Source organism: Otolemur garnettii, unplaced genomic scaffold, assembly GCF_000181295.1.
Source record: "Otolemur garnettii isolate 467f Iridium unplaced genomic scaffold, OtoGar3 scaffold00185, whole genome shotgun sequence".
In the NCBI taxonomy this organism is placed as follows: domain Eukaryota; kingdom Metazoa; phylum Chordata; class Mammalia; order Primates; family Galagidae; genus Otolemur; species Otolemur garnettii.
In genome coordinates this window covers 702309-710534 of record NW_003852580.1, presented here as the reverse complement: position 1 = coordinate 710534, position 8226 = coordinate 702309, and positions in this window count along the sequence as shown.

The following is an 8226-nucleotide window of genomic DNA, read 5'->3' as shown; positions in this document are numbered from 1 at the left end:
AGCTGCCCAGTGCACCTGCCTGTGCCCTCTGTCTGGTCTGACCGGATTTGGACTGTGGCTGCCCAACAGCTAACCTGTGAGCATCTTTTGAGTGCCAGCTTTGGAGTCCACTCTGCCTGGGAGCATGGAGAGCTCCCCTACGTGAATGAGTACGTCTCTACACCCACAGGGACATCCTGTGGGTCTCCATACCCCAACGCTGAGCTCTCAGATGTGGTCCCTTCCTGCCAGGGACTGAGCCAAAGTTCCCGTTAGCAGGCGCTGCTGCAGGCCTCACCCCTGCTTGGCTGGCTTCCTCCTCCTCCTCTCCCCTCCTCACTGCCCCTCCTGTCTTTCTGCAGCATCTCCTGATGGTCCCTTTCGTGCTTAAGGGAGCCCAGTGGAAACCGTACCAAGACATCTTTACTCCTCAGACACACTTGGGTTTGGGAGAGCGTCCACTCAGCGAGCTTCCGAGGCCCCTCTCAGTCATCCCCGCTAGGAGCTCTCGGGGTTTCATCTATGTCTATGCTGTGAGGTGTGGCTCTCGGGTGGTGAGTCAGGGAGCGGGGTCCTCCCCACTGACTCAGCTGTGCCACTTCCTGCCCGGAACCTTCTAGGACTCCCGCACTTGGCCATGACGGAGACCAGCCCTCCCTGATTCACCAGCTCAGGTTTCCGTCACATCCTGTGGAGTCCCTGAGGACTCTTCTGCTCCCCTCTGACCAGAGCCAGCACCAAGCGGCCCCCAGACGGCAACAAGCAGGAATGAGGCCGGGCGGCCTCCACGTGGGCCACACAGAGACCAGTGAGGAGGGGCAGGAGGGCCTGGGTCCTTGTCTTGTTGGCATCGGGTTCCTCATCTTGGGATGTGCACGGGCTCTGTGTCCCCTTCCTGGTTTTCCCCAGCAGGCTGTGGTAGGGACCAGACGGCCCTCATGTGGGGAAAATGTGACAGGAGCTCCCGCCAGTGAGGAGGACCCCTGTGCACTGCACTGCCCCCAGAAAACAAGTGGAGAAGCATGAGAAGGAAGCTGGGGGTTCCTGCAGGAATCCAGGCCATGGGCAGAAACACGGAGTTGACACGGCTCGTCCTGAGGGACCATGTCCTGTGAGCCTGGCATGGATGTCTTCCCAGGAGAAGACGCCTCGGAGTCCGGCTACCATGATGGGAGGAATGTGAGGGAGGCCGCCACCCAGCCGGGAAACACAGAACCAAGCCCACAAAGGAACCACAAGTGCTGGGTTGCAAAACCAAGCAAGTCAGCGACCTTCCCCGAGAGCTCCTGCGGCCACCAGCTGACCCGCCCCCCTCGGACAACTCTGGAGTTCCGTGTGGTCCCCCGGAAGGCACAGAAACCTGCTTCAGGGGGACGTCCAGTTGTTTCTGCTCGTTCTGAGCTGACGAGAAGACATTTTCAACGGCTGAGATGAGGTGACATTTTGACATCGTCAGAGGGGCGTCCGGCACTGTTGATCCAGTGCCAGGTGAGAACTTTGGGCCGAGAAAGGGCTGTGGTTTTCCTCCTTACAGAGCTACGTTCTAAGCCCAGAACTATGTCAACTGGAGTATCTGGGGGCAGAAGTTTGAACTTGCTGTCTCCTGTCAGAATACTTTTTAAATAAAAACAAACAGATAAACACAAAGAAGATAAGCAACAAGGGCAGCGCCTGTGGCTCAAAGGAGTAAGGCGCTGGCCCCATATGCCGGAGGTGGCAGGTTCAAACCCAGCCCCAGCCACAAACTGCAAAAAAAAGAAAAGAAAAGAAGCAACAAGAAGAAATTTTTAAATTTCACGTTGATTTAACAACAGCCAAAATGGAGGATTGATAATTTTTGGTGAGTGTGGGCACTGTCCGCATCTAACCTAGAAAGGCCATGTCCAGTTTCTCCTTTCCTCAATCATCCGATATTTTGACATTTAAGCTGGTGAAAAGGGATGATTTCTCTGTTTAATTTTCTTCCAAAGGATCTCCCAGGTTCATGAATTCATGGGCGGTGTTTAAGAGTCAGACTTTGCACTCAAAAATAAGTTTAAGTCCTTTGCTACTTAAACAAAGGTGAGTAACGTGCAAATCCCATTCCCTGTCTACCCCTCAGCTGGGGAATCTCTTAAGGCTACTGAGAAGGTGATCAGGCCCAAGGCAGAGAAGGCCCTGGTTTTATTACAATCTACACAGAACAAGCGCAGTACAAAACAACTAGGATGAGTTTTGTTTTCTTTTTTAAGACAGAATCTCAGTCTCTCACCCTGGCTAGAGTGCAGGGCCGTCATCACAGCTCACTGCAACCTCCAACTCCTGAGCTCAAGTGATCCTCCCACCTCGGCCTCCTGAGTAGCTGAGATTACAGGCATGAGCCACCACACCCAGCCTAACTTTGTTTTCTTAATTTGCCCCCTGTTTGAAACAGAGTAGCTATTTAAAACATCAAGTTTGTGTTTCTATAACTTTGTAATACTGCAGAATAATTATATATGAGCCACACTCATGCACACACATCCTCAGATGGGTCATTTTCTCCGAACCAGATTTTAGGGGTCCCTGTAATTTGGACAAGGATACTCAAGGCTCCTTTCCCAGCTAATAAAGTTGTCCCAATCTGTTTACTCTCAAATTGGTATAAAGAGCATCACTGGCAACAGTAGCGGACTCAATGGCGGGTCACACAGCACGGTATCGGGGTGTTGGTTTACCCAGATTTACAGCCTGATTGGTTTTTGATGAATTATGCACAGTGATCTCAGGCTCTGCTCAAAGCCTCATTTACTCTGGAAATTCCTGAAATCACTGTTCATTTTGCCGAGTTCATTTTTTTTCCCCCTCTTGAACATTCACACACACACACATAAAACCTTCTGAAAAAAGAAGTATTAGCATGCATATTTTTGTAGATTAGAAAACACAAGTGATTTGATAGAAAGCAGATTCAGGGTGAAATATTCATGATAATGAATCAGTGCTCTGATTTTTTTGTTAAGCTATGGAAACGCTGGCAGCAACCAAACTCTGATTAAATAGATTCACAATGGATTCCAGCACGCCGAGGGGCCGGGGTCTGAAACCTCTCTGGAGCAGCTCGCAGTCCGAAGCACGCGGTAAAGGCCCAGTAAATGTGTGTGCAGATTCATAACGTCACATTCTCAACAGGTTCTTCTGGAAGTTGAGGAAGCAATTGGCCCTTTGCTGTCGGTGGCATCTGCAGAGATCTGCTGTGTCACTCTGCGTGTGGGGAAACATTTTCCCCCGGTGGAGGGTCAGACGGCAGCAGGACTTCTGATCATGCCTCCTGCGGTTGCTGTTGGGAAGCAGCATTAAGTGTGCGGACAGGGCCGGCTCGATGCTGGGCCTTGGGAGAGGTAAGAGCAGCAACCAGTATGCAGGGGCTCACCCTGCCTCGAAGACTCTCCGCAGGTGTTTGGAACCCTGGGAGTCAAACGTGTAGCTGGAGGATGAAAATGTGGGCGACTCGGGCATTCGATCAGTGCACAGCGTGAGCAACCACCACGATGAGCTGCGGGCCGGCGCTGAGGGGAAATCCGGTGTCCTAAGAGCAACCACTGCCCTCCGGGTCCTCACACTCAGGCTGGGAGCTACGAAGAGGAAATCAGAAGGCAAATGAAATGCAAATAGGAACACGACATGAGCAAATGAAGAAAACAAAATAATACAAACAAGCAGGATAATGAGCACTGGGTGATGTGGTGTGGGGGGAAGACCCCAGCCTGTGCCTATGGGTCAGGCTGCTTTGTACCAGAGGAGTTAAGTTTCTGTTCTTTGTAAGCTCCAGGAGCCTCAGGCACAGGGCAGGCATCCCCAAGCCTGCTGTAAGAGTGAAGTGTGTGCCCCAAGGGCAAGACCGTCAGAGAAGGTATTACTGTCCCTGGACGGGCAAACTGTCCCTGGGCACTAAGGAGCCCGGCCTGCTTTCCTGGACAGGTGCTCCTGTGCACTCAAGATGCTAGCTGGTACGTCCTGGGTAGGAGTCTGTGGTCAAGAAGCCACATCAAGCCTAGTGAGCTTAGCTCTGCTGCTGTGCTGGCATTTTCAGGGAGTCACAACAGCTGAGCCGCTCTCAGGGTACTCTTCCCTGCTGGGAACTCATACGCAGAATTTAAAAACCCAGTTTCACTTAATGATGTCTTTCATGAAGAGTAAAAATTATTAATGTTATTCAATTGCAAATTTTAATTAAGTATGTTTTTAATACTCTGCGTGATGAAACAGAGTGTACACATGAAGCTCTGCTGGGCACTGGAGCATGACGGGGGTTTTAAGGAGAATGACGTGAGCAGTTGTCTGAGTTGTGGACTAAAAACACTTTTTTGCAAGGAATGTAATTTTTTATTTGAAACAACAAGTGACAGACAAACTATGGTTATTCAGACTTGCGTGTTTGGTAGACAGTTTCTTGAAAATGAACGAAGTGAGCCTGTCACTTCACAACAAGAAATAGACGGCTTGTTGATAATGATAATATTTGAGGTTTTGAGTAAAAATTAGATTGTTAGAAAACTGGTGTTCACCCTGCAAGCTTGAAAGATTCTCGGTTCTAAAAGATTCTTCTGACGAGTTTGGTCTTGACACTCATGAACGTAATTTTTTAAATATTCTATCATCAAATATGCCAACGCTTGGAGAAGTTCAATAACCCTGCAGATGAAAATTTTCCAAATGACAAGTGTGTGTGATATCACACTGGCACAAAGGTGTCTGGTCGCCCCGGGGTTTCATGGAACCAAGTACAGAAAGTTCATTGACGTGATTTCAGATTCCACTTTGCCCCTCCCCTTAAGAAACTGCTACTTGTTGGGCTTTGATGTAATATCAAGAAAGAGAGGCCACAATAATCTGCACGACACTCATTTTCATCAGCTATCCCAATCAAAACCTATTGTAACATACTAGTAAATAGAGTAGTACATGGAATACTTGCTTTTCCATTCTTGTGATACTTTGCTAAGAAGAATGTGCTTCAAGTTCATCCAGATAAATACGAAAGCTGTAAAGCCTCTATCCTTTTTCATGGCTGAATAGTACTCCATAGTATACATATGCCACAGTTTGTTAGATACAATGTTGGGGTCTACAGCACACCCACCCGGGGTGAAGGGCTCAGCTACAACTTGAAATTTACCTGGGAGCCGAAAACAGTGTAGCCTAGACATGTGCCCCCTCTTATCACTCTGAAATTAAAAATAAATAAATAATAAAAAAAATGTAAAACCTCTTGTAACAGACTGAGATCAGAAACAAGTATGAAAATGAACTGCCTTCTGTCAACAACCGACGCGAACGAGATTGGCAAAACTGTGAAAAAAGAGGTCACTCTTCTCGTTGATTTGTTTGTTTTGGAACCGATTATTTTTCATTCTAAAAGGTGTTGTGTAGGTTGTAAGTTTATTCTTGTTTTAAATTAATAAACATCCTAAAAATGTCTCAGTTTTGACATGAACATCAGTGGATAGAACCGGCGTGGACAAAAGTTCTTCGGGGCCGTCAGTGATTTTTAAGATCGTAAAGGGGTCCTGAGAGCAAACGTTTGAGAAGTACTTTTTTCCATCCTCCTCCTGAAATGTCCCCCGAAATTTGCCATCAGGGAGCAGCTCGTGAGACAGAGGGGACAACGTGGAGGCAGGATCGCCTGGCCCCCGAGTCCAGGAAGGAGGCCTTCTTGCTCTAAGGATTTCCATGTAAGTGTCTCAAGCCGTATTGAAATTGTTTGCAGAGAATCTCAGAATTATAAGAAGGGATGAGACAAAATTTGCCCATTTCACAGATGGGAAAAATAAAGGTAGGAAACTGAGGCCCTGAGGAGGAGCCAATCCCGCACCTCCGCCCACTGCGGAGGAGGAGGACGAGGAGGAGCCTGCGGGTCCAAACTTCCCAGGGGCCACTGAGGCCGGGGAAAAGGCTGCAGGACACGGCTTTTCTCATCACAGATCCACGGCTTGACCTGCGGTCTGGGCCAGAGTCATCGTGGGAATAGCTTGTAGCATTCTGGCCCCCATTCATTTCCGTCACCGCTGAAACCAGGAATTATCCAAGTGGGTGGATAAAGAAAATTAGAGCAATTTAAGAAATGCGAAAATTAGAGATGAACAGCGGACCACCACCTCCTCTTTGCTTCTCTGCGAGTCTGTTTCCAGGGTGGTGGTGCCCGTCCTTGGAAGGCTGAAAACACAGGGATGATTTAGAGTTGCAGGCGGGGCGCGCGGGCAGCCTGGGAGACTCGGCCGGACCAGCCGGGGACAGCCCATGCTCAATTTCCCACACACGGCACTGAAAAATGACCCCCAGCTCTCCGCCGCAAGGGGCTTTTTATCTCAGCTGTCAGCCTGAAATACATTCAGAACTCAAAGCAATTATGGAAACATTCGGGTCTCCTGAACTTTTCTCTGCTGGGTTTCTCTCCCAAATAAAATGAAATGAAGCTTAGTTCTTCAGGGATTAATATAAACAGAGATCATGAAGGCATCTACTGGCGGTGGGCGGAGGACAGGCGACACGGGGCTATTAAGGCACAAGGCCCCCCCCCTTCCACAGGACAGCATCTGCCTGGTGGCCAGGCAGGGGCTTGGAGGAGGGACTTGCCATGAATAAGGTTAATTCTTTTAATTAGAGCCCGGGAAAATGTTGTTTCAGCTCCCCACATCCCACCCTGCCAGCCGACATCTCACAGGTCCTGAACAGTATCAAATGCAAATATCCTTTTTTTCAAATGAGGTGGTCAGAGGGTCTGCAGGGAAGGGGGGATTTTTGAAGTATGCACTAAGTCAACAGGCCCGGGAGCAGCGGGACAGTAAAGTTTCACGGCCGGGCTTTGATCTGGGTTTCAGAAAAATGAAGCCATAAATGTAGAATGTTTTATGAACCCAAAAATAAGAAACTCTTTGTCTTTTATCTAAAACGTCTACTCAGAAAAATCAGAGGAATAGCTAAACGTCAGGCTCATTATATTTTATTTGTGGCAGAGTAAGAAGAGAGCACAAAAATATTTACCAAGGTTTATTTTAACTCTAAATAAACTTAACATCATTATATATATATATATATATATATATATCCCCACCACTACCATCAAATAGGTTTCAATGGACAAACCCATCAACCTGAATGCGTAGAAATGAAGGCATTTTCTTGCCGAAATTGAAACGTTCCCTTTGAGGTTGCTGTGACTTCAGGGAAAGTCTCACTGTGTTGCTGGCTCCACAGGTGAAGAGCCTCCCACACTGCTGCCTGCTACACGCTCCGTGGCTCATAGGTCTGGGTTTCAGCTGCCTCGTTTATAAACTGAGAGGCTAGAACAGACCTCAAAGCTTCCTTCTGCCTGGAGTTTCTGTGCCAGAAACTTCCAAACTTATGCCTAGTCCAGGCCACTGCCCTGAGGAGAACCACCCACCCCCTGCCCAACATGAGGGTCCTGACCCCATCCCACCCACCTCTTGTAGCAGAGGAGCCCCCGGAAGAGAAAATGGGTCTCTTGACCACCAAGCTGTGAGCCTGCTCACCCCCAAATCATTACCACTCTTAGGTGAAAGCATTTAGAATAGCACAGGGTGCCCCCCAGCCTGGAGACCCTATAGCTGACAAGGTGTCCCCATAATCTACTTTCTTACTACGCAGAGTCACGTTCCTGGAAAATGACCTGATGCCAAGTGATTTTTAACAGAAATGACCAGCGGCCTTCCCAGCAGCCCTGAGGGGCAGACAGGACTGGCAGGAAAACTTTGTTTTGCAAATGGAGAAACTGAGGTTGGGATTGTCCGGGTTCTGGCTGAACTGTCTCAAATGCAAAGCTCTGGCGCCCTCAGCCCGTCTCAGAACCCTGCATGTTTTAATTTCTTTCCTTCCCCCAAATCCTCCTGGTCTCCTCAGAGCTGGGCACAGCTTTCCCTTTCTAAAAGGCCGTGCACGTTTTCCGTCTGATTATTCTGCTATTCTGCCAAATAATGGGAATTTTTCCCAAGCATTTTTATGTCCTGACCCAATTCCCTTTTGGCGTCATGTGGACCTGTCAGAAGTTGGTAGTTTTGTTGTTGTGCTTTTATTTTTTTAAGTTAAATAATGATGACAAGAGGAACCACTGACGAGAACCCTCTTTCCCTAGCAGTGATCATTCCCCTGGGAAGATGCTTCCGTTTCTACCTCTGCCATTTAACTTGGATAATCTTGAATATTTGTTAATTACTCCCCAGATCTTTCAGGAGCCAAAGACCTAAGAATAACGATGAACGACACACAGCA